This window comes from Chenopodium quinoa, unplaced genomic scaffold (assembly GCF_001683475.1).
Source record: "Chenopodium quinoa cultivar QQ74 unplaced genomic scaffold, ASM168347v1, whole genome shotgun sequence".
In the NCBI taxonomy this organism is placed as follows: Eukaryota; Viridiplantae; Streptophyta; class Magnoliopsida; order Caryophyllales; family Amaranthaceae; genus Chenopodium; species Chenopodium quinoa.
Window position 1 is genome coordinate 963,244 of NW_018742390.1, and position 13,337 is coordinate 976,580.

Genomic DNA, 13,337 nt, shown 5'->3' on the forward strand with positions numbered 1-13,337 from the left:
ACTCCTTGTTCCGCAGATTGGTGATCTCTACCCCCAGCCGGGAGACGTCTGCCTGGAGTTTTGTGTTCTCCTTGTCAGCATCTTCTAATGCCTTGAGTTCAGATTGAGCATCTTTCAGTTTTTGCTCAAGGTCATTAGCCCGGCTGGTGGCTTCATCATTTGCAGCCGTCAAGCTCCGAATCAGCTCCTCCTATTTCAAATCTACTGCTTTAATCTCTAAATCACACATATAATTAGCATATTCAGCAAAGTTGAGGTTTTCAAGGGCCCTCCATTTGGCGTCATTTACCTCTTCTTGCTTCCGCCTGAAAGGGCCTCAGAGCCCCTCTACCCTCACCATTACCTGAGAAAAGAGCAGCCGGATTATGACATACTTAGTAAAAATGAAGAAAAATATCAGAATTAAGGTTAGGATTCTTTACCTCAGCCACCTGCCCATTATCGGGTCAAAGTCCACTACCTGCAGAACAGGTATAGAATTTTTCTCCGACCGGGTAAGGGTCCTCACCATCCGTTTGGCAAACCCAACAAGATCCGGCTCGTCGGATGTAACATCTGCACCACAAGAAGTAGAAGTACTTGGTGAGAAGGAAGCAGCATAGTTGGCATTCATCCGTTGCCGGCTGCTGACTGAACCCCCGGAGGGGTCTACCTTAGTCTTGACTCTCATGAAGTCAAATGGCCAAGGTATTTCAATCTTGCCCTCACCTTGTGTGTCCGGATGGGGCGTAGGAATCCCCTCCCCAATTGTTGTCGCACCGGCTGCAACATTAGGTGGCTGGCCACCCTTCGATGCCGTAGAGACATTCGGCGCATTCTTCTGCGAGCGCTCTGAGCTTTCGCTCAGAATCTTCATTGCAGAAGGCGATTTGCCACCGGTCGTTGAATGGGGGGTCCCTCTTGGCGGCCTTGGAAGCCGGGGCCTTTTTCAAATCCTCCACTTGCCTTTTGAAAAGCTTGGAGAAGGAGCGTGGCACGCGTTTAACAGAGTCCTGCAAATTAAGAAGTTAAATATACCCAACCGGCAAACAGCATTTGCAAGAAATGTAAAAAAAATAATACTAAGTCAGGCGGTCTTACCCCGCCTTTCTTGGACTCTTTGGCTTCAACGGATGCTTTCTTTGTAAGAGCAGCTTCTTTGCGCAACAACGCTGCTGACTTAGCTGGAGTTTTGACTGGGTCAACCATTTTCAAGGCGTCGGCTGCATGAAGAAAATAAAAGTTAGAAAAAATCATGAAAAGTTTGTAGTTCAAATTTTAAATTACAAACATTCCGGATGCAAGTGGATCTACCCTTGAGAAACATAGGACTTAACCCACACGCGGACAAAAAGCATTAGTCTTTGAAGTAGTCCGGGTGGGGAATCCAGTTTTTTGGAACAACGATATGAGTCCCATCCTCCATGGGCTCAGTAGTAGTTTCAAAGAAACCCGGATCCATTATATGCTCCCGGACCCTAGTAGAAAGTGCCATAGATGGGGCGTTTCCTGCCCAGAAGAACCGGTTCCTGGTTGTACCGGCGCAGTGTCCGGTTGTGTCTCAGGGTTGGATAAGAAATCAAATAAAACTTATCTTTCCACCTTGACCACTTGGACACCTTATCCAAACTCATTCAGTATTGGGGCAAGGTAGAAAGAGTGTACCACGCCCCATGACCACCTGGTGCCTTGCTCAAGTAATGCATATGAGCGAAGGCGGAGAAGATGGGAGCTAAGTTCTAGAGCTCACAGACGGCAATGTAGTTTAAAATGTTCACCCATGAGGCGGGGGTGAGATGTCAAACTCCCAGATCATACCCCTTTAGGATATTACTAATCCCGGTATGGAGGGGGAACCGGAGGCCGACTTCTATTACCGCCTCGTAGCAGACAAAATAATTGTTTGCATTCTCTATGTTATCATCCCATGTCATCACTGCATTTGCAGGCGGGATGGTAATGTCCCATTCCTTTCCAAAGGGGTGCTTTTCCTTGAAGGCTCTGAAGCCACTTTTCAGCAGGGCAATGTCACCCGGAAGCATTCTAATTTTCTTTGGGTTAGGGTTGTCAGCAACTTTCGCCGGCTGCTGGTAGTCAGCCGCGAAGTTATCTTGATCGGAGCCAGAAGACTCGGCCCCCAATCTTTCAGTGGCCTCAGTACCGCTGGATCCTTCCTCGGATCCATTAGAGGAGGCAACCTCTTCTCCAGCTACCTCCCGCACCCTAGAGCTCCCGGAAGAAGAGGGAGCCTCTTCATCAGAGTTGCCGCTCTCCTCCAAATCCTCATGTTCCCCATCCGGAACAACCTCATCGGCTGGCACTTCCATAGTGCGTCGGCTCTTTGATTTTCTGGCCGTCTGTTTGACTCTTGGCATTGTGCCCTGCAGAGACACAGAGAGGGAGGAATTCGGAGAAGAGCACAGCAGTTCCGACAGTCCAGAAAAGGCACCCACTGTTCTAGACTCAGCCATTCCAGGAGACTAGATGAGTATCCTAGGCAGTGCCGAGTGTGTGGATTGAAAAAATATTTTATTTCTAAAACTATGTATACAGGCGGAAAAAGAATGTATACAAGTTGAAAAAGGAAAAACTAAAAATGGTACAGGCGGTTACCTTGCTTTTAAATCTGAAAAATCTGAAAATAGCTACAAACGGTGACCGGGTGTTGCAAGGTTAGCACAGGGAAATCCTGAAAACTCTGATGCAGACGGAAGCAGATAATATCTCTCTAAAACTCTCCTTTTTCTCTCTCTAGAAAAGTCAAATGAAAGTGAAGTGAGAGAAAAGGGCGGGTAAACTTCTATTTATAGAAGGTAAAAACGGGGGCATCCCCGTTTGAATTTCAAATTTTACTATCCGTTGTTACTGTTCACCCGTGATAGGTGGACACGTGTCACATGTGTCACGTTACATGAATGTGACCCTGTGAGGGGCAAATGTTTAGGGTAAAAATACCCTTGACATGTGGATTAATGAGAGGAGGCCACGTGGCGAGTTCAGGATGGCCCAAGTGGCCCAATGCCCTCTTGACGCGTGGCCCCTTCAAATAAGCTCCTGAAATGACGGCCTTCAAGGGCCCAAATCCCAAGAAGCACCATAAAACGGCGCAGCCCACTAAAATCTAGGTCAAGTGACCTAGATAGGGGCACACTCTCCAACGACCCTATAAATAGAGAGATATTTCCCCATTTTGGGGACACAATTGAATCATTTATTACACCTACTTTCTCTCTCATCAGAGAAACACCTGAGCTTGGAATCCGAGCAGATCCCCACCTAAATTTCTGCACTCTTTATTTTTCTTCAAGTTACTAACTTGATCGTCGGAGGCGGAGCTCCACCACCCGGAGTCTCCGTTTTTTTTTTTTGCAGGTATAGCTCGGCCGGATCAATCTTTGTGACGTAATTCTCCCGAGGGACAAAAACACCCAAAACACTAATCACTTTCCAAAATATGGTCTTCTTTCAAAACGAAAGTTAAGGTGAGACCTATATTTTGGTAGCCCCCAAGTGTAACCTTAGGTGGCTTTTGCTGTATACACATGCTAGGTTATATTTCACATGTTTATTTGAAATCCTAAGATTTGTATTTTTAATTTGTGGAATATTGCATATGTTTATCATGATTTTTATGATCAGATCAAGTAACATAATTAATTATCTTGATCAAATAATAGGAAGTGGTATTCTTCCCTTTGTCATCTAAAGATGGTTCGTAATAAGCTTTTCATGACATTGAACTCGCAGCATAAATAACGTGTTCAAATCTGTTAATAGAGAGAAGTGGGGATGTCTAGGCTTTTATATCCCCCGGTTTGAGGCAAAGAGTAAAAAAAATTATACTATTTTTCAAGTATTTAGGTTCCAAATGAGAGGGATCATCCCGACTTTCCCCCTAAACAAAAAATGAACAAAAAAGACGGATTTGCATAAAATGGAAGGGAAATCCAACTTTCCCATAGAAGAATAAAGAAAGAGAATTAGACATGTTTTTAAAATCAAGGATCATTGACTTAATATTTGAATCCTCGTGATGACTTGGCAGTGAGGTATACGTGTGATAGTGATAACAATCATTTTTTTCATGTAGCAATCATGTTCAATCAATGTTCCTCGCTTGGAGAAGCTGAAGATATCCCACGCCGTAGGATATATTAGTTGCTCATGATAAGTGAGAAGACCAATGCTCAAGAGTTGTAAAAGACATTTAAAGTTGACGTCGAGGATGTCGATATATTAAATCAATTTATTGTATTAACTCTTTTTTATTCTAGGCAATGTATATAGAACTTGAATTACCTCGGTAATAAATAGCCCTATTATTAAAAGAAAATAAGATGAGTGTTTTTTTTTTTTGTTTTTTTTTTTTTAAGTTATTAGTCATCTCATTTTTCTTGGCAAAAAAATGGAAAACATCGAATTTAATTTGATACGATTACTTTACTAAAATAGTGTTGTACACATCTAAAAATGTCTCCCCAAAACCAAACCCAATGATGAACAACCTTTCACCGCCACTATTGGTCGGTTTCAGTATTTCGAAGTCATTAATAGTAGATTTTAGGGCTGCTCGCATTTTGAAGTTGCTTCCACTATAAGAATCAAAAGCATCAACACCTTCCCACAACAATTTCAATTCATGGAATAGTGGTTGCAAGTACACATCAATATCAATACCGGGACCAAATTTACCGGGAATAATTATAGAAAGAATAAATGATGATGACTTCATGCACATCAATGGTGGTAAATTATAAGGAATGAGGACCACCGGCCATGTACTATAATTTGTATTAATTAGATGATATGGATTAAAACCATCACTAGCTAGGCCCAGTCTAACACTGCGAGGATCAACCACAAACTCTGTATATTTTTCATCAAATTTTTTCCAAGCCTCGCCATCCGTAGGGTGTCGTAGAATCTTATCATCCTTACGATTAAAGTGTCATCTCATCTCCTCTGCAGTTTTAGATGACATGTAAAGCCTCTTTAATCTAGGGATAAGGGGAAAGTACCGTATTACCTTAGCCGCCTCGCCTTTCATACATACTTCTTTTCCTTTCTCATTTAGATCACCCTCCTTTCCTTTCACACTTTTCCACCTCGATGTATGGCATATATGACACTCACTTTTATCCACAAATTCGCCTTAATATAACATGCAGTCATTTGGACATGCATAGATTTTCTCATATCCCAATCCCGGATCATTTATTATCTTCATGCCTTCATAATAAGACGATGGAAAATTCTTAATAATGGGAAATACATCAATTAGAAGTTCAAGTAATTTATTAAATGACTCAGCAGACCAATGGAACATACACTTTAGGTGAAACAAGTGCAATAGAAATGATTGCTTTGAAAAAGTAGTACACCCTTCGTACAGGCCTTTTGCAGAAGCTTCCATGAGTTTTTTTATCCTTTGTATGCTCTTCATTTAAGACTGTTGATTGATACTCATCATCTAACTCGCAATGAATGGTAAACCCATCATCCATGTCATATGAATTGCCATCTTCAATACTTGGTTCACTTGAAGATGGATTGTCGGTAGGTTGAGTATCAACTTTAAAAGCTGCTCTTAGTAACCATCCATATCATCTCGACCTACTACCTTTGCTTTTGCTTGATCATTACTTGGATCATGAGTCTTACTTCCTTTATATTTACAATGGAATATCCAATTTCTATAGTTTTTATAAAAACCATTAAATAAAATATGCCCTCCAACCTCTTCTACAAAATCCCATTTATAACTTACATTTGTTACATGGGCAGCAAGTTACCAATGTATCTTGTGACAGTCTCTCTTTAGCAAGGTCTAAAAATTTCATGCGACCTTTATAATAACAAGGATTACCTTTTGGTAAATCAATCCAACTAGTATCCATGTCTACAAAGAAATATATAGTTAATTACAAATTATATATATGTACATTATAAAATATCATTTTACAAGATAGATTTTAATGTGTCCTTCGATGTTAACTAAGGACACATAGATTGCTACACGTGAAGCTTGTCAACTAGTTAAAATTCTCAAGCAAAAATAAATTAAACCAAATCCACCATCAACCCTTTTCACATCCTAATACTCATAATGTGACCAATTTACCAACCAAAGTAAATGAGTATTGAGTAACTGTAGAAAGCAAACAAAGACCCAAGCAGTCCAAGAAAACAAAATTGAACCAAACCAACTCAAAGATAATCCATGAAACAAAAACTAATCAAATCGAGAATGTGTCACTTGCATACATATCATTCTGTTGTGATTCTAATAATGCTGAAAAGAAGGAATGATTCAAATAAAAGTTTCAACCCCGACAATGCAATTGCACCACCAACGCTATCAAGAGGTTGTATTAAATTAAAATCTCATATTTCAGCTTGCGAAACATTTCGTTTTAAACATCAGCCTAGAGAGTGTATTAATGAATAAATTCACCCATATATAACCAGAGGATAATATTAATGAATTAAACACCCATTATAAACACAGTAAAATACACTAAACATTGATTCATATATTAAATGCTACCAAATTAATTCACTATTGATGATAAATTGCTTTACAAAAATATGAAGTATATATCATCTCAAAAATGCAGTAAACAAACCTAATTGTCCTCTATCTCTTGGCCTCTTTCTTTTTGAAACGAAGTTCTTCAAGTGCTGCTTACAGATAGAACAAATAATAAAATTCAATTATAGATGAAATTGAGAGAAAAATCAGCTAAATATAGGGAGAGGAACTTAATCTAATGAAAATTAGGAAAAATTAAAAGGGGAAATTAAGCTAAACTAAACAATTACCGATGAAACCTTTACCTTAGGCTGAGAAAATTCAAAAAATCCAAACAAACAACCCATAAAAATCGCCATAAAATTTTAGTACTAACGACCCATTTTTATTATTTCTTTACCTTATAAAAAGCAGGAGCTTGCGCTTATGAAGCGTGCACGGACCTATATGCCTTTCAAAATGTTTGTTTTCATTTTTACCCCAATATGTAATCTCTTACATTTATGAGAAATATATTAAAATAATATGTTATCAATAAAAAATGAGTAAAGGTGATTTTCCATATAATAATAGATGATAACTCAAAACAAAATGTGTAATTTCTCCCTACTTTCTTCTTTGGGTAAACATTTAATGGCATAAATCATACCAACATGAAAGAACGAATTGAACCTAAACTACACCTAGCTTTCTATGAATTAGCCGAAGTTCTTGTTAATTTCTGGGAACATAACCAGAAACAACACTTAGGTGAAAGATTGAAAACCTAGAAACCACTTAGCCTTGTGAACCTGAGAATTTCCATCTACTAGATGTATGTAAACATTCATACTTTCAATTTTTAGCTGACCAATAAAAGGCACTTCTCAAGTCATGCACTCATCACCTACGTGATTGGGCATTATAAAAAAAATTAAATTAAATCAAAATAAAAATAAAAACCATTGCAAAAAAAGCCATGTAGCAATAAAACAGAATAATAGTACTCAACAATTCAATTTCTTCCAAGATCCCATGACTTAGACATGCTTAACAACACCAGTAATGAATTGAACTTGCCGACTCTTTTTCAGGGGTGGGTAATATATATGAATAATTTTATATATGAGGAAGGAGAAAATAAACATCATTACCAATCTAATTTTGAGTTGGCATCCAAGGTGAAAGTTCCTCAGCAATCTGTTCAGCAAAAAATAAAGTGGGGACCAGATTTAGATGATATTAAAGGTTACCAAGTATATATCAGGCTTGCAAAAAATTATGTATCTTTATAGCATATTAAGTGACCAAGTGTAAATAGATTAGAGGACAAGAAAGATTGCTCAAAATTGCAATCCTTGAAAAAGTATCAATGTCTGCCCTGTTTGATGTCTATATGGCCAAAAAAATTTCATATCTAGTACAAAATAGCTAAAACAATTTCATATCTAGTAAAAAAAAAAAAAAGGAAAAATTTAGGAATGACAAATTTGGAAATTGAAAGCACAACTTATGGATTGAAAAACATTTAGGTAGTGTTTGGACTCAAGTATTTGATTTCAAATCTGGAATTTCAAATCTGTTATTTCAAATACAAACATTCAATTCCAAATTCTTTATTTGTATAAACATAGAATTCCAAATTAATCACTCTGAATTCACTATGTATTTTGAAACCATGATTAACTCATTATGAATTTTGAGTTGCATGCCTCTGTTTTTCTCCCTCTAAAAATGCAGTATGCTCTAACTAAGAAATTAAATCAACCATATATAACAAATTAAACCAGAAATTAAAATAAGAGGGAGAACTTTATTGAAAATCCTTATTATTGAAACACATTTTTAGAAGGTGAAGGCAATAGTCAAGGATTTACAGCAGAGTAGCCAATCTTCAAGAAGTTTCAGGTGGCGTGCCGGCAGTGGCTACGGTAGCAGAGGTCAATTAAAAGGTGGGAGAAAGTTGCAGGTGGCGTGCCTGCAGTGGCAACGGTGATACAAATTATTTCATCAAAATTAAGAACTACTTTACTATACTAATCAAGGCAATATTAATCATCAAAATATGATATAATTATGAAAAATTTTATTATCAAAAACATGATCACCGTCAGAAGGTCTCCACCATGTCTCAATTCAGCCTTCAACAATCCTCCTGGCACAAGATTCTTCTTCCTTCTGAAATTAAAAACAAAATTTATGAGAAATTCATCACAAAATGAAGCAATTAAATCTGAAAAATTGAAATACATGAATTGGACCGTTAGTGGCGGCGAACTAGCGACTGGGTATGACTCGTATGAGTCCGTGAATCAGAGTGAAGGTTTGAAGGATTTGAAATGACATGCTTTAAAGCTGGACTTAAAATTCTGATAATTTAACTTAACTATTCAAAGTCTGGAATTGAGTGAAATTCAAATGCAAATACGTATAATTCCCAAACAAGCAATTTGAGACAATTCCATAATTTGATATGATAGTTTCCAAATAGACTATTAAGTAATTGTATCTAATTAAGTGCAAAAAATTACATGATGCGCCGTCAATGAATTCTTAGAAGTATCGCGCGATTCTTGTTATCTTTCAGTTCAAAACCGCAAAAGGCCAGAGATTTTCCGATTTCAACCACGGATTAAACAAAAAACATGAGAAATTGAACATTATACTATACCGTAGATGAAATTTGAACTAGAGATTAAGGAAAAGCAAGAAGGTTTACCTTTATAAATCGATGAATTTGACAGGTTGAAGAAGAAATTTCCCAAATTCCCACAATTTCCAGAACGAATTGGGAGACGAATTTGAATGGAGAACGTCAGAACGATGGATGAAGCAAATTAGCGATTTCCAGAAGCAGCAAATTTGGTGATGACTGACCTAGCTTTTTCTTTCTTTTTTTTTTATTTTTTATTTTTCTGAAACTAGACCTAGCTAATTAGGCGGTTTAACTCGGGACATTCTTCTAACCTCGATTTTTTTTTCCTTAAAAATTGAAATCCCGGGCAACCAAAATAGTCACGTGCGGGTCATGTGACTTTGTCGACGCTTTTTAGTGTCCACAGACGACCTCGACCTGGAAAAGCGTCGTTAATAAGCGGAATATAAATCCTTACATTGACACTAGTACCATAGCGTCGAGATAAAAGCGTCCATAAAATACGGAAATTGTAGTAGTGATATTGCATGTTTAAAGGAGATATGTAATTGAAAATCACACATAATAAGATAATTCGGACAACCGGTTTAGGATCCTTTTTAATCTTGTTATTAATTCAAGTGATCATAATATTTTAGAATTATATGTTGCGTTAATATTCAACCAATTTAGCTTAATAATAGATTGGAGCGAATTGAATCTTTATTTGTATGCCTTTGAGATCGCAAGAATCACTTTTCACTATAAGAATCGAGTAGAGGCCAATACGGGCGAATGTGACTCCATGACTCACTTCATACCATCATCCCTGATCCTCCTTTTGTGGTTCCAAACCATTTGGAGTTAGTAATCTCATGGATAATGAATGGGGTGTAACCTTCACGGGTCAATCGTTGTTGCCTTCGTTGTCCCTTATTCGTGGTTGCCTTAAATGATCCGTGAACGGTTTACAAGTTCCTTAAAAACTTGTTGGCGGCTCCCTACTTTCCTTGTCCCTAATCGTATATGTTAATTCCCACTTCCTAAGAGTGCCAAGCATATTCACACATGCTTTAACATAGGCGCACTTCGAACAACGCCTACAAGTGCCAATAGCCAATGACTATCAAATCATCCAAATCATTTGACTTTTATATATGATTTTGTAACCATAACTCAACACTTCATGCATTTTATATATGATCATGACTACTCAATAGTAGGTCCATATGTGCAAAGGCCTAAGATTGACCATATTTTCATGGCATGATTATTTTGGTATATGGTTATTGTTTCGGGGTTTTCTGATGTCCTGCGGGAGTGTTACAATTCCGAGACTAGAACCGGACGCCTGTACCTGCAAAACAAACGGATGCTCCGGATGATTGGAGATCCGCCTCCGACGGTCAAGTTAGTACTTGATTAAGGAGTAATTAATGCGGAAATTAAAGTGATTGGGTCTCTCTAGGTGAGAGTGTTTAATGTGTGTAATCTGCGTTTTTAGCGTAATCTCCCTTAATGAGGATTAAGGGAGGTATTTATAACCTCGGGAAACGTGTCAATCTAGGTTTAGGTTAACCTTGGGCTGATTGGGCTTCCCTCGGAAGTTGGGCCTAGGTGACCGGTTATCCCAGGTGTCATGGGAAGGACACGTGTCGTGTCGTAATTGGTCCATAGTGGACGGAGCATTGCTTGACACGTGGCAGGCTCCTATTGGCCCATGTGACGGACACATGGCGGAACCTGATTGGTCCACTTGTCAGATGGTGATTGGTGGGGAAAAATCCCCTAATCATTTGCCCCTCACAGGTGGCACGTGACTGGTCACGTGTTACCTGTGACAGGTATCGCCCTGTAACAGGCGACGGCCTGCTACAGGTGTCACTCGGCGAGAGGCCGAGAGATTCTCCCGCCAAAATTTTGAATTCTGGAAGTGACCCTTCGCCTTCTCACTTCGCCTATATAAAGGAGTGTTGACTTCGGTCATTTTCACACTTGAAAAATTTGTGAGAGAACATTCGGACCCCTGAACTTGCTCTGACATTTTGGACCCTTTATGCCTACGCCTGCTCTGACAAGCCGACTGCAAAGGATTTTCAGAACTTCATCAATCGTCACTCGTCCAGGTAACCGTCGGTTCTCTTACTCTTAATTTTCTCTTTACTTTATTCTTTTTTGAAATGGCACCACGGAAGCACACGATACGACCTAGGTTAGTGATCAGCCGGTCACCGGGGACGGCTGAATCTAGGACTAGGAGTGCCGCCTGCTCTTTTCTGGACCCATCTTTGCCCTTTATACAAAGTCCGACTGTATCTGTGTCTATGCAGAGCATGATGGCCAGAACAAAAAAGACTGCCAGGATCTCAAACTCAGACGACTCCTCCCACAGGGTGCCGATTAGTGAAACATCTGACCAGGCGCCAGATGTGGAAGTGAAACAAAGCGGCTTGAAAGCCGGCAGTTCTGAGGGAGGAGTCAAAGTGACCCCTTCCCATTTTACAGTTGACAATTCTACATTCTCTCCTGCTCCTTTTAAAGGAGAGGAGGCGGGCCCCTCCGGGAGAGGGGAGGAGTCGTCCTCTTCGGACTCGTCAGAGGACGATTCCGAGTCTAGCTCTTCTGGCCATGCTTCTCTGGACACAGAAGAGAAAAACAGTCGCCTGCAAGAGGCGAGGCTTTCTCACGCAGTTGAGAAGGGGGACGATTGGGCGGAGCCATCCGCCTCTCACCGAGAGAAAAATACCCCCTACTACTGCACGGTACCTCGGGGCCGGATCACAGCCATGCAAGAGAAAGTGGAGAGCTTTATCGCAAACCACACAATGGGCCCCGACTTTTTAGTGTTTGTGCCGGATCCAGAAGACACAGTCGTCTGGCCGGCTGGTACCAGTTATGATAGCGCCTGCTTTGGCTGCTACGAGGCGGCCATCAAGGCTGGGCTGCGCTTCCCACTACATCCGGCTGTTCAGCGGATCTTGGATGGGTATGAGTTGGGGTTATGGTAGTTAGCCCCGAACTCCTGGGTCAACGTACTCGGCTATGTGGCCGGGTGCGAACTGCACGGGGTGGAGCCGAGCTTCGAGGCTTTCGCCCACATGAACTACCTCAGCCGGACCCCTAAGGCAGGCGGTACCGGCTGGTATCAATTGACGAGCCACAGGGGCTACCTCATGACGAGAGGTAAAGCAAACAAATGGAAGGACCGGCGGAGCACCTTCCTCATCATTGAGAATTCAGACACAGAGCTGAACAAGCGCTTCAACAGGTGGAACAGGAATCCGCCCCTTCTTGCAGACGGCCGCAACATGTCGCCTGTTCCCCCCAAGGCTAAGAAAGAGATCCTAGATAAAGGACTCTTAAAAGTAGAGGCGAAGGTGAACTCTACTTCAGGGGTACGAGAGCAAGTACCCCTGCACTGCGTCCCGAGCTTCAAATGGCTCTACGACGAGTACTTTTTGGCCGCCTGTGGCCTCAGCAGTCGGTGCTCAAGAGGTAGCCGGCCTGTCGAATACTCTGTTGTTCCATGCATTTCTTGTTATGACTTTTATTAACTTTGCTATTTGTTTTTGCAGCGGACGCCATGAGCAAAATTACCGCCTCCAAGACTGCGGCGGCCATGTTGCGGGCCTCCATCATGCAACAGTCTTCAACCGACTCCCCCAACAAGGGGGCACCCTTGGTGGGCTTCGAACCTTTCACCCTCTTTTTGGAGTTGTGTTTATGTATATACTAACTCTTTTCTTCTTTTTTAGACGGGCGCTCCAAGAGCTTCTTCTTCCCAACAGCCGGACCCCAAGGCCCGGAGGACGACTGTTGTGAGCTCTCCTGGTTCTGCCAGGAAACATGCGGCGGCTGAGAAACAGCCGACCACTTCTTCTAAAACTCCAGCTGGGCCACCTAGAAGTATGAAATTATCCTTGTAAATTTTAGACTTGCTCCCTTCTTTACTAGGTCTAATCCGTTTGTTTATGCTTGATGCAGCCGGCCCTCAGGAGCCTGACTTGGTCGAGGTGGCCAAGTCTATGATCAAGGCCGTTCCTCCAGCTGAAAGGGAGGCGGTCAGGGGTGTCGGCACCCTTGACCTAGACGGGATTGCAGGGGTCCTTGTTGAGGTATACTTAGCATATTTTTGAGTATTTGAATTCCAGGACGCATGTTTTCTTTTTTGTTTGGAAACTGACGCCTGTTCCCCTTTTTACTTAGGCCCTG

General features: G+C 40.8%; 1 long non-coding RNA gene across 2 annotated transcripts; it reads right to left on the bottom strand.

The window, feature by feature from the left end:
• Positions 1–597: 597 nt before the first annotated feature.
• Positions 598–9,619, bottom strand: LOC110699874. Of its 2 annotated transcripts, XR_002507000.1 has the most exons (6): positions 9,210–9,619; positions 8,599–8,668; positions 8,368–8,468; positions 7,645–7,690; positions 6,606–6,660; positions 598–1,202 (listed from the first exon to the last, which is right to left on the bottom strand). It is a non-coding gene; the product is annotated as an uncharacterized LOC110699874 (long non-coding RNA). The 2 variants fall into 2 exon arrangements; XR_002506998.1 differs by lacking the exon at positions 598–1,202 and having other exon boundaries at positions 6,452–6,660; positions 9,210–9,613.
• Between the last annotated feature and the right edge of the window lie 3,718 nt (positions 9,620–13,337).